This window comes from Dermochelys coriacea, chromosome 4 (genome assembly GCF_009764565.3).
Source record: "Dermochelys coriacea isolate rDerCor1 chromosome 4, rDerCor1.pri.v4, whole genome shotgun sequence".
NCBI classification, from domain to species: Eukaryota; Metazoa; Chordata; order Testudines; family Dermochelyidae; genus Dermochelys; species Dermochelys coriacea.
This window is the reverse complement of record NC_050071.1, coordinates 31145408-31163402: the sequence shown is the minus strand read 5'-3', so window position 1 is coordinate 31163402 and position 17995 is coordinate 31145408. Positions and strand designations below refer to the sequence as shown.

General features: G+C 41.4%; 1 long non-coding RNA gene across 1 annotated transcript; it reads right to left on the bottom strand.

Moving 5' to 3' along the window:
* Positions 1 to 4619: 4619 nt before the first annotated feature.
* Positions 4620 to 10522, bottom strand: LOC122459886. The gene is made up of 3 exons (XR_006280844.1): positions 10401 to 10522; positions 9070 to 9144; positions 4620 to 4714 (listed from the first exon to the last, which is right to left on the bottom strand). It is a non-coding gene; the product is annotated as an uncharacterized LOC122459886 (long non-coding RNA).
* Between the last annotated feature and the right edge of the window lie 7473 nt (positions 10523 to 17995).

The following is a 17995-nucleotide window of genomic DNA, read 5'->3' as shown; positions in this document are numbered from 1 at the left end:
AAAAGCATTCCTCCAGTGTCTATTTACAGACTATTTCTGTAGTGCTGATGGAGGCAAAAACCACCAGCCGTCCTATGCCTAGGTGGATTTAAAACATTTTCATGCAAAAACACAAACCAAATGGAATATTTTCACAGCTGACACCAAATGTCACAGGTTTTATGACTCCTATGATATTGTGATTTATACAGGGATCCTCTTGTTACTTGCCACTGAAGCTTTTGAACACTGTTTGGGTCAAGGGACTGTATTTGCTGTGTGAAATGTGAAGTATCAGAGGATTTAAATGATAATTTTACAACATGCTCGTTTCTGCATCTAGACACTAAGGAAAACGTTAGTTAAAGGTACAGTGATCCAAAATGAAGGAATAAGATTTGTTATTTATGCCTCAGAAATAATCATTTGAAGAAACAAAAATTCTTCCAAAGACAATGAGCTCAAAGCAATGCCCCATTCAAGTAGTCAATAGCTTTGTTAAATAGCTCATTTTCATGCAAACCTAAATCAAGAGGACATTTTATACAAAAAGTAATACTCAGCAATTCATTTTCTCTATTCCCTTTACTATTAATTCAGATGTTTATGTCTGAATCAGACTGTTGTCTTCATCCAGCTTCTCCCGAACCTGTGGGGAAGTCACAATCTTCTGTTTTTGATACAATCCTCTGTTGCCAGAAAAATTAATGTGATGCCACATATTTATCTTTACAGTAAAATTTCCGGTGTAACTGCACTGCAGTCAATGCCAGCTCAGAGTTTGGTCCAATGACATTCCTGTAAGAGCTCACCTACACTTAAGATTTAGATCGACTGAGCTGTGCCACTCAGGGGTGTGAAAAAATTAAGATGAGCTAATCCCCAGTGTAGATGCAACTAAACTGACAGAAGAATTCTTCTATCAATTTACCTACCACTGCTGGGGGAGCCTCTATGCCAGTGGTTCCCAAACTAGGAGCGCGGCTTGTTCAGGGAAAGCCCCTGACAGGACAGGATGGTTTGTTTACCTGCCACGTCTGCAGGTTTGGCCGATCACAGCTCCCAGTGTCCGCGGTATGCCGTTCTCAGCCAATGGGGCTGCAGGAAGCAGCGCGTGCCAATGGACATGCTGGCCAGCTTCCCGCAGCCCCCGTTGGCCTGCAACGGTGAACCGCGGCCAGCGGAGCCTCAATCAGCTGAACCTGTGGATGCAGCAGGTAAACAAACCGGCCTGGCCCGCCAGGGGCTTTTCCTGAACAAGAGGTGCCTCTAGTTTGGGAACCACTGCTCTATGCTATGGTACTACACCAACGCAGCTGCAATGCTCTAGCTGTGCCTCTGTCATGTGTTTAGCATAGACATAGTTTATGATTCAGAAAGAGGACAAATGCAACTGCCTATCTGTTAAGTTGGGGTTAGCCAATGGAAACATATGACATCAGTACTTCAGAACTGCAGTGGCTTCCTATTTGCATATAATTAGGGATGCTTATTTCATTTTATACATGTGCCCTGAGGTCTATAGAAGGGCTCATGTTATAAATCAATGAGTAAATAGTGAGTCAAATCCTGGCATGACAGCTCCCTATCCTGTAGCCAGCCTAAAGAGCGTAGATGTGAAAAGAGAGTGTGTCTGGGGTTCTGTTGTGCCTTGCTTCCTTTTTGGGGTCTTTCAAAGCTTGCATAAGTTAAAGCAGCCTTCTGTCTGCTATAATTTGCACTGAGGGATGGGGCTGGCACAGTTGCCCAGGATCAGAGGAGTACTAATGTATCTCAAAGCCACCTTTGCTCAGCCACCTGTTGTGAGCTAAGGAACTCTCCAGCTGCTCAGGCATGCAGCCCCCTCTGGAGTGTAAACCCAAAATTATACCATCTTGCACTGCACAGGGAACTGTACAGCATAAGCTCATGAAATTCACCACTTCCCTCAATGTGGGGAGGAATATACCCAGCTTTCTGCCCCAAGTTATGACTCCCACACACACACCGGTTTTAGATAAAGCAAAAACAAGTTTATTAACTACAAAAGATAGACTCTAAGTGAATATAAGGGATATCAAACAGATCAAAGCAGATTACTTAGCAAATAAAGAAAACACACAAACTAAGCATATATACTAAAGAGATTGGATATGAATAGCAAATCCTCACAATAAATGATGATCCAAGTAGGCTGCAAGTTCTTAATGGGCAAGCTGTGTAGAAACCCCAGGCTAAAAATCCCTTTAGCCTGGGTCCAGCACTTCCCCCAGTTCAGTCTTTGTTCCTCAGGTGTTTCCAGGAATCTCTTTGGGCAGAGAGTTAGTGAAGAACCTCAATGATGTCACTCCCCTGCCTTAAATAGCTTTTGCATATGTCAGGAACCTTTTGTCTCAAAGCTTGGTTCCCACTCCCGGTCAGCGAAAAAACACTGGTATTCCAAGATGAGTCCAGTACCAGGTGACCTGGTAGTGTCATAAGTCATGAGTCAGAAGCTGTTTACCACATCCTCAGGAAGGTTTCCCAGAGGGAAATTAGCTGTTTCTAAAGTCTATTGTTTTCTCCTAATGGCCCATTAACATGAACGGGTCCTTCCCAGCCAACCATCTAGACTGATAGTCTTTTGCCTAATGGGAGTTCTCCAGGTGTAAACACTTTTGTAATACAGATATATAGTCACTATTCCTAACCTCAGATACAAAAAAGATACATGCATACAAATAAGATAATCATATTCAATAAATCATAACCCTTCCAATGATCTCACATGACCTAGCTTGCATAAGATACATTATGATGTCATATGCATATAATATCTCTATGAAGAATATGGGGTGCAGCGTCACAGGTTCCATCACTGGGTCAGTGGGGATCCAGCCAAAACACGCTGGCCTAGATTCAGGCAACAATACAACTGGACTATAGTCTAGTGTCCCTGGGCTACTTCACAGAACCCCTTCATTTGGTACCTCGGTTCTGTGGGTGTCCTCTGTCTCCCCAGGGTAGACAGCCAGCAGCAGTCCCAGCAGCTCCTTGGCACCTTGGTTGGCCGGCAGCTCTGGCAAGTCCTCAACAGTGGAGGGATCCTCTTTGGGCTCCACCTTTTATACTTCCTGTCCTGCCCCTCTGCTTCCGGCCGGCGGGCGTGGGTGTCCTGGCTCTGTCCACCAGGGGGTGGTGAGGATTTCTCCCTATCAATCTCTGAGGAAGGCCATGCCTCCTCGCTACAAAGATGAAACAGCAAAATGTAGAAGTATTTCCATATCTCTGTGGTTTTTATTACCAAAATAGTGTAATATAATCTATTGATGTCTCCAAAACCCACTTTAGTTCTAGTGGCTTCTATTAGAAATTAGCATTCAGACAAAACAATCAGTGATAACATATGTAAAGAATTGGGGGAGAGAATTACAGTTTTGAATTTTTTGTACATATTTATAGTCTAGATTTGAACAGGGTGAAAAGCTGACAGTATGTTAAATAAAAAGATGGTAATTCTCTAATTTTTTTCCCCTTTGACTTTTTTTAAACCATCTGCTCTGTGTACAAGAAATCAGTCAGTAGATTTCAATAGTATATTTGTCATCTTGTTTATGCCCTAAATTCAACAGTTTTAAAAAGCAGAATGTAGATTTGATATTAAGATTAGCTTGTGCTATTTGAAATAAATCCACGTTCCACTAATTTCAAAATCCCATTAGCTCAGAAAGATTTTGGAATTTGTGCTAATCGATTCTCACTTACCATGCAGGAGCAGGAGACTAATATTCAGTCCTTCCTCCTACCAACAAGACAGCAGATGAAATTCAGGAAATCTATTTTAAATATACTGCAGCATTGTTGTCACAGGCTGGGCAAATGTAGCCTGATCCTGCAAGGTGCTTCCATAAATTTCAGTGGAAGACAGTTCTCACTAGGCATTTATACCCTAATTTGGCACAGTGCACAGGGACATGCTGAAATTTAACCACATGCATAGTCCATTTGAAGTCAAAGGGATTACTTTCATGTTTACATGCTTTGCTGGTTTGGAGCCTTATATTGGTCTTCTAACATTTGAAGGCACTCACAGCACCTTGTACAACAGGGCTGCTTATTTTGGGCCTGATCCAGTCCCACAAGGGTGACCAGATGTCCTGATTTTATAGGGACAGTCCCAATATTTGGGGCTTTGTTTTATATATATGTTTTATATGTCCTGATTTTTCACACTTGCAAAATGGTCACCCTAAGTGCCACTGAAGTCAATAACAAAACTCCCATTGATTTCCATGCTGCTAGATCAAGTCCTAACTGAAAGCCACAGCAGAAATCTGAATCTGCTGTCCTTGTTCAGGCACAAGTCAGGCTGGAGTCAAAAATAGGAGTTATGCATGAAATAAAGGATGTCAATATCTGACCCATAGCCCATTGGGATTTGGGATCCAATCTGGCTCACTGTATTTTAGTAAACAGTCTCACTAGCTCGTGTGAGTAAGGCAGGCCAGTTTTGACTCAGCGTATTGATTTTTACAGACTAAACAGATTGCTGAGCTATCACTTCATGGGGATTAATGAATTCTTGTGCCACAAAATTTATTCCTCTGGGCTGTATCTGATTATTTGATAAAAATAAATGATCAGTTTAAAGAATAAATTACGTGAATCTTGTTTTCTTCTTTTGTTGATCACCTTTGGTGCTTCTTTTTGTTCTGGTTCCGTGTCATAGTTTGGACTTCAGCATCATATTTTATATTTTTTCACACTTCTCTGGGACCTTAGAAAAGTTAATTGAAGAGCCTGGTTACAAGATAGGTGCCTTTTCATTCACAACAAAGTTGCTTCAAAGTCTTTTAACCATTGTCAAATGTTCTGTCTTATCACTATTGAATTTGGGAGCAATTTATTGTACATAAATTAAAACTCTCCATGCTGCTGCTAATATATTGTATTTACAGGAGTCTTATGTTGTTTTATTTTCCATAGATGATCCATTTTAATTGCTGGTTTTTTTTGCACAATGCTGTTATAAATACGATCTTCTAGTTAAATTATACCACCAATTAATGCAAAGAGTCTATAACCTAAGCTATCACTTTGAGATGTGCAATAAGAGGCTAGGCTAAAAGTAATGGCAATATCCTTTATCATTTCATGGGGTCTTCTAAGGAAATGTGCCAATTTTATGGGGACTCCTAGGGAAAAATTCTGATTTAATGTGAATTCAGATGAAAAAGTTAATTTCATGGGATTTCTAAAAATGGCTGGATTTCCCTGAATCCCTGAAATCTATGACAGCCATAGAAAAATGCACAGTTGTTGTCATGGAGTAAATTTTCATTGCAGTCAGCAAAACTTTATTTTCTATGTACATCCATTCTTCTGACACACAGTATACATTTTGGACCCTTTCCTCATCTTGTAGGCTCTTCCAATGAGTCTTCTACACTCTTCTATGGGTGCATAGTGCTCGGATATTCAGATTATAGATTTCTATGACTGCCTACTAACATAGCAGCAGTAGGTTTGTTGTGAGCATGGAAAAGAGGAGAATTTATTATGATCCTGGGGATTCTATTTTTTATGATGACAATGCCATCTTATTTTATGCAATCCAGGAGAAAATAGATCAGGAACAAGGAATGTGACTGGATTTCCCATGCATTGTATTTAGTGTGATATTTAAGTAGTGTACTCCCAAAACTAACAAACTCACTATGAGTGAAATTCACTCCTATGGAGAGGGCCCAGCACAAGGCCTAAATACCATGTAAGTTCCACTTAAGCCTTCAAAATAGGATGATTCTATTGTGGCTTCTCAACATCTCTTGTAAGTTATATGTTCTCTGGTAAGACAGTCCTGTGACGTCTGCACGCTCACCCTGCTCTCTGCCTTGAGAGAGGCAGCCATGCTGTCATGCACCACACTTTTTCAAGGAGAGAAAAATGAAGATGCAAAGGCAAATGAGAAAAGAGAAAATTGAAGGTGAGATGAGGTAGGGTTATACAAGAAGGCTGCTCCAGGAGATGCTGAGAAATGACAAATAAGAATCAGTACTAGACGAATGGAGGGAAGAGAGAAGGGGAAGAAAGTGTGTGAGATAGATTAAGCTAAATCTATGGACAGTTTTAAAAAGGAAGAGAACAATTTTGGACTCCATATTGAAATGAATGGGGAATGAACTGATTGGCTTAGAAGGAGGGTGATATTTGTTGACCTTCTTTCTATATCTGAGAAGTGGCAGCATTCGGAACAGGCCACTGAGAAGGGAAACATAGTGGCCAGAGTGAGAAAAGATGAAAGCATGTGGGAAGATGTCACCACCATGCAAGCTAAGGCTGTAGCGTGCCCGGGTTTTGTTGCAGAGGCAGAGACAGGCATGCTTGTAGACACAGGAGAAGGAAAGCTGAGGTTCAAGGATGATGCCATGTAATATTATTCTACATATTATTTAATTTGGGCAGCATAATGATGAATTTTAGGCTATATGTTAGAGGGAATAACATGCTTGCCTTGGACTGTGTTGAGAGAACACAGTGGTGTTCTCAGAGGCCGCATGAGTAGTGAATAGGAACATCTGGTGTAAGTGAGATTGCAAAAGTGAGAGCTTGCCAGTTAACTTCAATGTACACAAGAGACTTTTATTATGTGTTGCATTGCTCTTTATTACCCATTACCATCTTTTTTGCTTGAACCTAATATTTTACTGGCGTGTGCATTCCCTCTGGCTCTGTTTTGTAACTGCCAAAAACATTTCTGGTATGTGAAAACTTTTTCAAAGGAAGTATCATCATTTTTCATTTTACTATTTTGACGGAGTGTTGCAGGGCCTACTGGCATCCTCCTTTTCTCCCCTTCAGAGGTTCTGCATCACACCCATACTCCTCCGCAGCGAGAAGGACTAGCTGCAGAGTCTGTCAACACCACAAGTAGGAACCAGACGGGGTCACTCAAGAGCGATTCAAAACATGCCCCCCTCCATCCCAGGCTTGAGGGAGCAAGGGAATTTGAGATTAATCATCTTGTGGTTGGATTCTCAGAACAGCAGTATATGGTTGACCCCTCATGTAACTTTCATTACAAATCTGTGAACTGTATATGTTGCTTTGTCTTCACGAAAGATTTAACTCATTGTGAATCATGAGTTTGCTTGTTAATATGCTTTGCATTCAGAAACTAACCTCCTTAGTTGTACCATTATTGTACAGGACCACAAATTAGCTCTGAGGTACAAGGTAGCTTTTTGGGGGTTTTGCTAACTTGAGGTGTCTGTAATGGAAATGCACAGCCACAACCCTTTGATGGGAGATGGTATGCCAATCTCTTCTCACAAGCCTCCAGGGCACCCAGTTCTGTGTTCTATCTTGTCATCTGTGAGGGGTGTCCACCCCACACTCACCCTGAAGAGGTTAATGGAAGCCAGGATGGGCTAATTAACTTACTCGGTTGAAAGGAAAACCTTCACTAGAAGAAGCTCACCTGGGCACAAGTCTATACAGGCCGGGAAGCTGGCAACAGAAGGGGCTGCTGGGAAAGGAGGCAGTCACTCCCTGGGAAGAGGCAGGTGTGTTTGGAGATTGCAGAGACATGTAGCCTGCAGTTGCTCCCTGGGAGGAGGGAGCAGTGAAACTGGCAGACCCAGATGAGGAAGGGAGAAGAGCCAGAAGGTTAGGAAAGGGCTCAGGGAAATGCATCAAGGTATGGTGCAACAGACCTTGACTGCTGACTAGAGCATCCCTGAGCTAGAACTTGGAGTAGAGGGAGCGCCTGGGTTCCCCAACCAGCCATTGCTGAAGTGGCAATGGCAGGGCAGTGCATAGGAAGACTGCCTGAGCCTGACTGGGTGAAGAGATTCCCTTTGCCTTGGAAGGGGAAACCACAATCGTGACCTAGCCAGAGGACTAAGTCACAAAGAGGTAGCAGAAGCTCCTGGAGTGAGAGAGAGTGGCAGCAGACAAAGAAACAGAGGTGGAGGGATGGCTTGCAACCACAGGCAGAGGCGCTGACCTGGTGGAGCTATTCCTCAGAAAGTCCAGCAGGCATCATATCTGCGGTGAGCAGAGCACCCGTCACATCATCTATCTGTGCTCTGTCACCTGACTGGAAGTCATCTTCCTTCATGTGCCTCCGCTCATCTTCCTCAGTCCCACACTGCGTTAGTAACTTGAGCTTCAATAATTTCTGGTCTCTAATACAGCAGTAAGAAGAATGCCTGGTATAAAGCTCATGTATCAGCATGCAGCCAGAGGCTGACACCAAAGCTCTGGTTGACCTTTCAGCTAACATGAGCAAAATGCATGACTTTGGGATCCAGAAGAGGAATTTTCAGCAGAATGACAATATAGCTCAGAAACTGGTTTATCATAGGATTGACCAGACTGGGTAGCAATGCAAGGAGAAGATAAAGGGGTTCAAGGTAAGCAGGTGGAGGGCCAAGGGAAACCATTCCAAGTCTGGCATACTCCAATGAGCTGCCCATTTTACAAGAAACAAGAAGCTGGACTCCATGCTGAGCAGTGCCCTGGGCAAAGAGCCCCATTTCAGCCTGTGCTCATCTATGAAGTCAAGATGGGTGCAGGTCCACAACATGGATGTCTTCAAGGACAGATGCTATGTAAGGTCTGGGAAAATCCCTGCTACCATTTCATCTGTAAGGTCAGAATAGTACCTCTCTCTACAGCTATTTTTGAATTCCTCACAATTTTCTTTTACTATACTGACTTTGGAATTTTCCTGCTTTGTTTGTTTGGTTTTTGTTTGTTTGAGAGGGATAAGAATGAAGAGAGTTAGTTCCCTGGTATGTTTTGGAATACTGTTCTCTTATTTCTCAGAAAAAGTTCATGTGACATTTTATCTCACTTCCTCTACCAACTGAATATTTTGGGACGTATTCTACAATCTTTACTTACATTGAGTAGTTCTCACTCATTAAAAAGCCTCAGCAATGTCAAGGTTTCAGAGTCTGGCCATATATTAGTGCATTAACACATTAAATAAAGAATACAGAATTTGGAGATGCGCAGTACAAGGGCATGTACTGGATGATATGAGAGAGAGAGAGAGTGTGTGTGTATGTGTATGTGTGTGTGTGTGTGATGGATTAGTGTCATCACATAATCATATAATCTTACCTCTCAACTCCTTTGCCAGAGTTTCAGGAATGGAATCCCAGAAGATCCACAAAGAATCACCAGAATTTGGGATGCCTTATTTGCATATACAAATATGCAAATTACATTTGAAGTTGTTGTTGTTTCCCTTAATGAGGAATTAAATAGCAACACGGGTATTTTATGTGCGGTCCATGACTTTCAAAATAGACAAATTCAACTGGATTTGATGAGCTTCTGATGCCCTGCTGTTTTCATTTTTCTGATATCATAATTTCATCAGCAACAGTACCTGGCAAAATTAAATTAATTTAAAAGAAATGAAGCATTTAGACTGAACCTGACATTTTCAGGATTCCAGGACATTGCGTTCCCAGATCAATATGTTGATTTAGTAACATAACTTATACATAGGCAGGCCATGTTACCTTCTACATCCATCCATCTTTCTAACTAGCATTTGCATTGGAGCTGTGCAAAATCCTTTTCCATGTGGTTTAAAACAGATCTGAGAATGTTCCCCATTAGAAACAGATCATGTGGATTTAAAAACCCTGAAGTTAAAAAAAAGTGGATTGAAAAAACTTGTTTCTTCGTATGAAAGTCTCCTTTCAAGCTCTTAGACAAGGTTTGCTCCGTATTGTGCATAGTTTCTTACAGTTTTGCAAGCACTCAAACATATTTTTGCATGTCAGCACAGGTTTTCAGAAGGAATTGCTATACTAGGCTACAGCCTGCGCAAAACAGACACACACATAAATGGCAGGCCTGTCTAGGTATAGCTAGACTATAGATTTTGCTCCTGTTTGAATTGCCAATTAAATTCAGTTAGCTAACACCTTGGCAAAATGCTAATTTAGACACTCCATATGCATTTATTCCAGGATACTGTAGGAATGCATGGCCATCCCTCCCTGCCAGTCTTGGAGGGAGGCCATACCCCCTCACTCCTGGGTCCCTCGCAAGGCAACGATTATTGGGGAATTAGCACTTTCTAAGTCTCTGGACCTCTAGGCAGGGTCGAGCAGCAAGTAGTCCAGGGCTCTGGCTCTAGGTCAGGCAGAGCGACAAACAAACAGTCTGACATCCTTGCTCTGGCAGACCAAAAGAGGTCTGCATTTGTCTAAGGGGTAGGCTGGCACCCAAGGGGTGAGATTGGTAGCAGAGAGTAGGGAAACCCAGGCCCACCCTACTCCACTGGGTCCCAGCCCAGGCCCTAACAGTGGCAGAGGGTTCTGCCACTGGATCAGCAGGGATCCAGCTGAAATATGATGACCTGGATTCAGGCAATAATACAACCAGACTACAATCTGGTGTCCTTGGGTGCTTCCTACACTCCCCTCATGGTGTACCTGTGTCTCAGGGTTGTCCTCTGTCTCCCCAGAGTACATGGCTAACGGCAGTCCCAGCAATTCCTCAGTATCTTTGGTGGCAGGCATCTCTGGCAAGTTCCTCTTCAGGCTCCAGCCCCAGGAGCAGGACCTGCCTTTTATACTTCCTGACCTGCCCCTTTGCTTCCGGCGGGATGGACATGATGTCCTGGCTCTGCCCACCAGGGGGTTGGCAGGGGTTCCTCCCAATCAGTCGCAGAGGGAAGACACACCCCATTGCTACAGATACAAATATTAGTGCTTTAGCCCTGTACCCGAAGGCTCAGTTTAGGGTAACAGAAGTAAAGCATAGTAAAAATGTCTTTTTGTCAGTAAATTAACAGATGTAGCTCTGAACATATATAGAACACAGATCTGATGAGTAAGAAGGTGCCATTTTTAATAGTCATTTTTCAGATTAGAAAGCGTACTTTAAGAAATTTTCAAGCAGACTAAGTGCAGATACTCTCTCTCTCTTACTTCTGTTCAAGTCAGTGGTAAATTTTGCCATTGACTTCAATGGAACAAGGATCATGCTCACACTTCCTACATTTGCCTATACTAAAAATAAACAGGCACTTATTGTCTTTGGATCATTTTGACTTCTAATGCATTATGAGAAAGAAAAACAAGATGGGTGAGGTAATATATTCTATTGGGCGAAAGGTACAAGTTTTCAAGCTACTCAGAGTTCTTCTTTATTATGTTATTTCCTGTTTGACGGCTATGGGCCGGCCCTGCTGACCTTACCCATACAAACAGTCACAGTGAAATCAGTGTGACCACTTGTGTCAGTAAGGCTGAGAGTAGTTTCTGGACCAAGCTTTATATTACTGCAAAAGTCTGAAATATTTTGGAAAAATGAAACAATTGCTTCTACCCTCTATCATTAGATCTCTTACATATACTTATACAGATATAACACATACACTTATAAACGTGTAAACTCTCACACACAGAGCTGACAGTTGTCATCTCATGAAGTTTTTAAAATATTTTGCTTTTAAGTGATATTTATGTCAAAGTGCATTATAAATGGAAAAGATCTCATTAAAAACAGTGAATCATCCTGCAGAACAGAGAAGGAATTAACTTAGGCATTTATATCAGGCAGGGTTGCCTGCTTCATAATCCAAAAACATTTATTTTAACATGTTCATCCAATTTTGCTTATTTCCTAGTAAGTTTCTGAATTTCTCAATACCATACTATCAACCTATAGGGACACCTGCTGGGCTGTCACTTTAAAAACAATGCAGCAGGAGTTCAGTTTCTATACATGGAATAGCATAGAATTTGGTTTTATATAGTGCCTTTCATACTCCAACTATCCAAAAGCAATTCTGAAGCCACTGAAAATGCAGCATCCATTATATGCACAGTAACAGTTCATGCACAACCCTGAATATTAGAACCCTTTACACTGAGAGGGTAAATTGGCCAGGATATCACTAAACAAAGAGGCAAAGTTTTTACTGTTCTACACACAGCACTTATTTTAGTTAGGTGTTTTCAAGGTTATAGTGTTCCTTTTAGCCTACTAGTTGCCAAGTGGCGTAGAGGGTGTAATATAAAGTATGTTGTAATATGCTGTGATCTTTTATTTTCTAAACACAACCCAAACTGTTGTACCACAACCAAATAGCACTTCCTGAGGAAGTTCCTATGCCACATATATTTATTGAAGTATATTAACAGTCAAAGCAATTTAAAGGTATGTGGTTAATTGGGACAGCTGGCTTAATAGGCAATGTTGGGTGAACAGATCTCTCTCCCAAACTATTAATGGTGCAACTTTGTTTTGTTGGTTTAATGAGGCACTTATGAACAAAATCATGTATGCAGGTTTGGATTGGTGATCTATTTCCCCATATCATTTGCAATTAGGTAAGTGATATGGCACATGATTTGAATCACCTGTCAATAAATTTTGTAGTAAGTTTCCATTGACTAATAGAGACAATATTCTTTAGGCATCAGAGCCCTACTGCTTTCTTGTCTCCAATTCCTAATCAAAGGAGCACCTCCAAAAGCCAAATTGGTTATATTAGAATAGAAATGAACAGATATACGAACCTAAACACCCTACAGGCCATTGTTTTGATCAGTTGGTTTAATTTCCGTAAATTACAGCCCTTCAGTTCCTCCTAAAACCTTTCCCACTTCCTGCATCTTTCAGCCTCTCTGCTCAGGTTCTTGCCAACATTCTCCTTGACCATTCTACCACTTTGGAGTCTGTAGATCACAATCTCTTTATTGACACTAGTCCTCCTTTGACTTTCACAAAATTGTGTTCTCCCAGTTTATAGAATATCAGGGTTGAAAGGAACCTCAGGAGGTCATCTAGTCCAACCCCATGCTCAAAGCAGGACCAATCCCCAACTAAATCATCCCAGCCAGGGCTTTGTCAAGCCTGATCTTGAAAACCTCCAAGGAAGAAGATTCCACCACCTCCTGAAGTAACACATTTCAGTGCTTCACCACCCTCCTAGTGAAAATGTTTTTCCTAACATCCAACCTAAACCTCCCCCACTGCAACTTGAGACTATTACTCCTTTTCTGTCATCTGGTACCACTGAGTCTAGATCTATCCTCTTTGGAACGCACTTTCAGGTAGTTGAAAGCAGCTATAAATCCCCCCTCATTCTTCTCTTCTGCAGACTAAACAATCCCAGTTCTCTCAGCCTCTCCTCATAAGTCATGTGCTCCAGCCCCCAGTCATTTTTGTTGCCCTCCGCTGCTGCCTTTCCAATTTTTCCACGTCCTTCTTGTAGTGTGGGGCCCAAAACCCAGTACTCCAGATTAGGCCTCACCAATGTCGAATAGAGGGGAACGATCACATCCCTCAATCTGCTGGCAATGCCCCTACTTATACATCCCAAAATGCCTTTGGCCTTCTTGGCAACAAGGGCACACTGTTGACTCATATCCAGCTTCTCGTCTACTGGAACCCCTAGGTCCTTTTCTGCAGAACTGCTGCCTAGCCATTTGGTCTCTAGTCTGTAGCAGTGCATGGGATTCTTCCATTCTAAGTGCAGGACTCTGCACTTGTCCTTGTTGAGCCTCATCAGATTTGTTTTGGCCCAATCCTCTAATTTGTCTAGGTCCCTCTGTATCCTATCCCTACCCTCCAGCGTATCTACCACTTCTCCCAGTTTAGTGTCATCTGCAACTTGAGGGAGCAGTCCATGCCATCCTCCAGATCATTAATGAAGATATTGAACAAAACCAGCCGCAGGACTGACCCTTGGGGCACTCCACTTGATACCAGCTGCCAATTGAACATGGAGCCATTGATCAGTACCCATTGAGTCCAATGATCTAGCCAGCTTTCTATCCACCTTACAGTCCATTCATCCAGCCCATACTTCTGTAACTTGTTGGCAAGAATACTGTGGGAAACCGTATCAAAAGCTTTGCTAAAGTCAAGGAATAATACAGCCACTGCTTTCCCTCATCCACAGAGCCAGTTATCTCGTCATAGAAGGCAATTAGGTTAGTCAGGCATGACTTGCCCTTGGTGAATCAATGCTGACTGTTCCTGATCCTCTCCTCTAAGTGCTTCAGAATTGATTCCTTGAGGACCTGCTCCATGATTTTTCCAGAGACTGAGGTGAGGCTGACTGGCCTGTAGTTCCCTAGATCCTCCTTCTTCCCTTTTTTAAATATGGGCACTACATTAGCCTTTTTCCAGTATCCGGGACCTCCCCTGATCACCATGAGTTTTCACAGATCATGGCCAATGGCTCTGCAATCACATCCGCCAACTCTTTTAGCACCCTTTGATGCAGTGCATCTGGCCACATGGACTTGAGCTCGTCCAGCTTTTCTCTCCTGTTGCTGCTCCATTAGCCTCTCTTTTGATGAATTCTCTTCCTCCCCTCTCCCATTTTCTCTGGAGATGTGTAAGAGCTCTCTCCCTAGGTCTCCTCCTCTTTTCTCACTAACTCTGAGATCTTAACTGCTCACAAAGTTTCCGCTGACATCTCTGTATCCTGACATGTCTCCTTCCATCCAATGCCACATCTTAGCCTGTTTATCTGGATGTCTCACTATTAAGTCAAATTTATAATGGCCAAAATTGCATTTCTTATCTTTCCTCTAGAACCCTACCCCCACTACTTCCCGTACCAGTCTCTGTTGCTGTTGAACACACCACCCTCATCCTAGTCACTCAAACCTATAATGCGATCACCTTCAATTTCTCTCTCTCCCTTGCCTTAGATATCTAGGTGGTATCCAAACCTTGACTGACACTTCTTCCTACACAATATTTCTCAGATTCAATGTTTTTCTCTCTGTTTATGCTCTAAAGGTTTCATTAAGGGGCTCATAATCTGTCTTCATTTCCTCCCCAGATAATATGTGTTTACCATTTTTCCTCTTTTAAAAAAAAAGACATTAAATTAAAAAAAATAAGATCTGTATTAAGGTTGCAAAGTCAAGCACTCAAAAGTTAGGAATCATAAGGTTTACGATTGTCCATGCAACTTCAATTCTGCTCTTTTGCATATATGCATTATTATATAGTCTTTAATTACACAATCACATACTGTTTTTTTCACCGAATCCCTGCCTCATATGCTGTACAGAAAAGATACACAAGGGGGCATAATTAAGGTTACATGGGCTACCATAAATTTGGCATTTCCTGTATTTTGAGTGCTTGACTTTGCAACTTTAATATAATTTTAACTTAATTTTTATATGTAATTTTATTTTATCTTATGAGTTAGCTGCTAATTTATATGAATGGGAAGGGTGATATGTTGAGAGGGACAGGTATAAGGACACAAACTGCTGGAGATTGCTATGTGGTGAAAGGTGAAGGGAAGATGGGGAGAGGGAAATCTAGTATGTGTAAACTAAAAACAAACCACTAACAAGCTTTTAACTGATGAGCCGCATACTTATCATCATTTTGATCACTTTACTTGCATGTTGTATTCCCTTAGCAGCTCCTTTTGTCTTCCAGATTAAAACTTTAGGCAGATTGGTTTGGAAATAGTCACCATGATTTTTATATCGTAAGTTCTTTGGGGCAGGAGCTGTCTCATTTGGTGTTCAGTAGAGTGCCAAGCACATAATCAGTACTTAATTAAATAATATTGATTACAGTAAAAATATTTTCTGATAACCCCATAAAATGATATGGTCTACAGGCAGTTATGCTTTTCATCTAAAAATTGACAAATCTGTTTGTGGCATTACTGGGCCAGTCACTCAGGTATATTTCCAAAATGTCAGTACATCTCTGGAAATAAGGAACCAAAGTCACACTCATTGTAGCTACTAATGTACAAGAGATTAATTTGGCCAAATGGAAAAATTGATTACAAATGCAAAATACTTTCAAAATACTCTTCAGCACTATGTAAATTATTCTTCAAAGTAATCTCATGAAAATAGCATTGTTACTGTGATCCTTGGATTCCTGTATTCAATGTAATAAATATAAACCAGCTTAGTTAGGCCCATTGAAGTCAATGGGGATCTTTCCATTTAGTTCAGTGGGATTTGGATCAGACCTTGAATGAACATCTCTTGGTATCTTAGAACAGCATCAAAAAAGATTCACATTTAGCTGATTGGGAAGACTTCTAGGAGATAAAATAGGTTGGAAAGTACTCCCTGAAGGAGATCATTCACACCTACCATTCTGTACATACTTGTCTCGGAATGACCTGAACCACGGGGAAGACTCAATGTCCAATAGAGCTGTAGAGATCAAGATTTGGCCAAACTAAAAAAAAGTGGCTGCATATACAAAATGGATTCTATGAGTGCCCAAAATGATGCTCACTCTCCTCACAAGATTCTACAGGAGGCAGCTGACTGAAGCATTCCGGATTGGGGAGAACCAAAGAATTTATGAAACAAACTGTGTCAAACAAAAACCACAAAATTAATGCATCATGTTAATTTAACATTGCCCCTACTTTGGGCTAATTAGCACAAATTACATCTTGCACTTGTCAGCCTTAACAGTTTGTACACCATGTATTGCATTGAGATTATTTTGGAGACACACAATGTGAAAATAGTGTGAAAATATTTTTATTTCAATTAGTGGTAGTTTTACAGTCATTAAGAGATTTCTTTAATAGGCTTAGACTCCCATGGCCTGTACAGCTGCATGAGGTCTGGTTTTATTTAAAGTTAAAAACACAGTGGGAAGGGAGATATTAGGTTGATTGACTTTACCTAATTACCCCCTTCTCTCCATTGTAAAACACCAAACCAGTCTAACTTTAGCCATCAGAGGCAATTGTCTGATTACAAAGAAAACCCCCGATACTTACAGATTCAAAAGCCCAATAGATTTATTTCTGATGAACCAGGAGGCTCCTTTAACAAGGATTCAGAGGTGCTCACCAGGATTAGATAATACTGACAGCTATCAAAAGTCCAGATTCTAATACTTTGACTTACACAGAGTAGAAACTTCCTGCACAAGTAGTCCTATTGTTTTCCTGGGGACTGTATGATGGGTAAGGTACTCCTCAGTTGGTCAAATTTATCCTTAACCACCCTGGGTAATATTTTACCACACAAATAATCCTATTGATTTCAATTGGACTGACTGAGAGTTAAATGCTACTGAAGGTGAGAAAGGGTATTCAGTCCACCCCACTGTGAGTAAGGATAGCTGAATTTGGCCCTAAGCAGGCACAGGAAGAAAACACAGTATCTACTGGGCTGTGATGAAGCCATGAGGTAGGATAAAGGATGGGATTTTTAAAGTGCCTACAACAGGTAGATGCTCAACTCTAATTGACTTTGAATGGGAGTTGGGTGCTTTAGAGGCTTTTGAATATCCCACCCTATATGCAGATGAGAAGGAGCACATCAAAATTATCTTGCACCAGTGGCAGAACTAACACTGACACAAAGCACCAGGCAAGGCAGCTGACATTTGTTTTGTAATGTTGACAGAAGAAAGCATAAAAATGGGATTTCCTCCCTACATTATTTATTTCCAAGCTACCTTAAAACCATTGTGCACAGGAAACATGTTCCAAAGTGTCTGCTAGTCCTAAGCAATACTGTCAGGGCTGAAATAAGAGATATTTTGCTGAAATATTAAAAGTCAAACAGGACTTGGAATGTAACTATAATGTTTCAGCTGCTCACAAGCAAGAAAAGAAGATTAAATATTTTAATGAGTTCAGCAAAATCATGAAGTGGATCAGGACATAAAGGGTATGTCTACACTGCAGTTAGACACCAGTGGCTGACCCACGTCAGCTAATTTGGGCTCAGAGGCCTTGGTGTAGATGTTAGGACTCAGGCTGGAGCCCAGGCTCTGGGACCCCACAAGGCACTGTATACACATATAATAGAGAGAGAGTTCCTGCACCTATAATCTAGTGCATGTGATTTCACCATCACCCATAGTGTAAGCAAACGCACAGTCTGATTCTTCACTTGGATCTTCCTTTCACTCCTTGCTTCTCTGTTCCTTCAAATAAACTGCTAACACATGACCCTCTTCATTTTCTTTAGGTAGGAGGGTAAATAGTACAAACTGATCCAAGATCAGAGTATTTTTTTCTCCCACAGGTCAGTACCTCTGC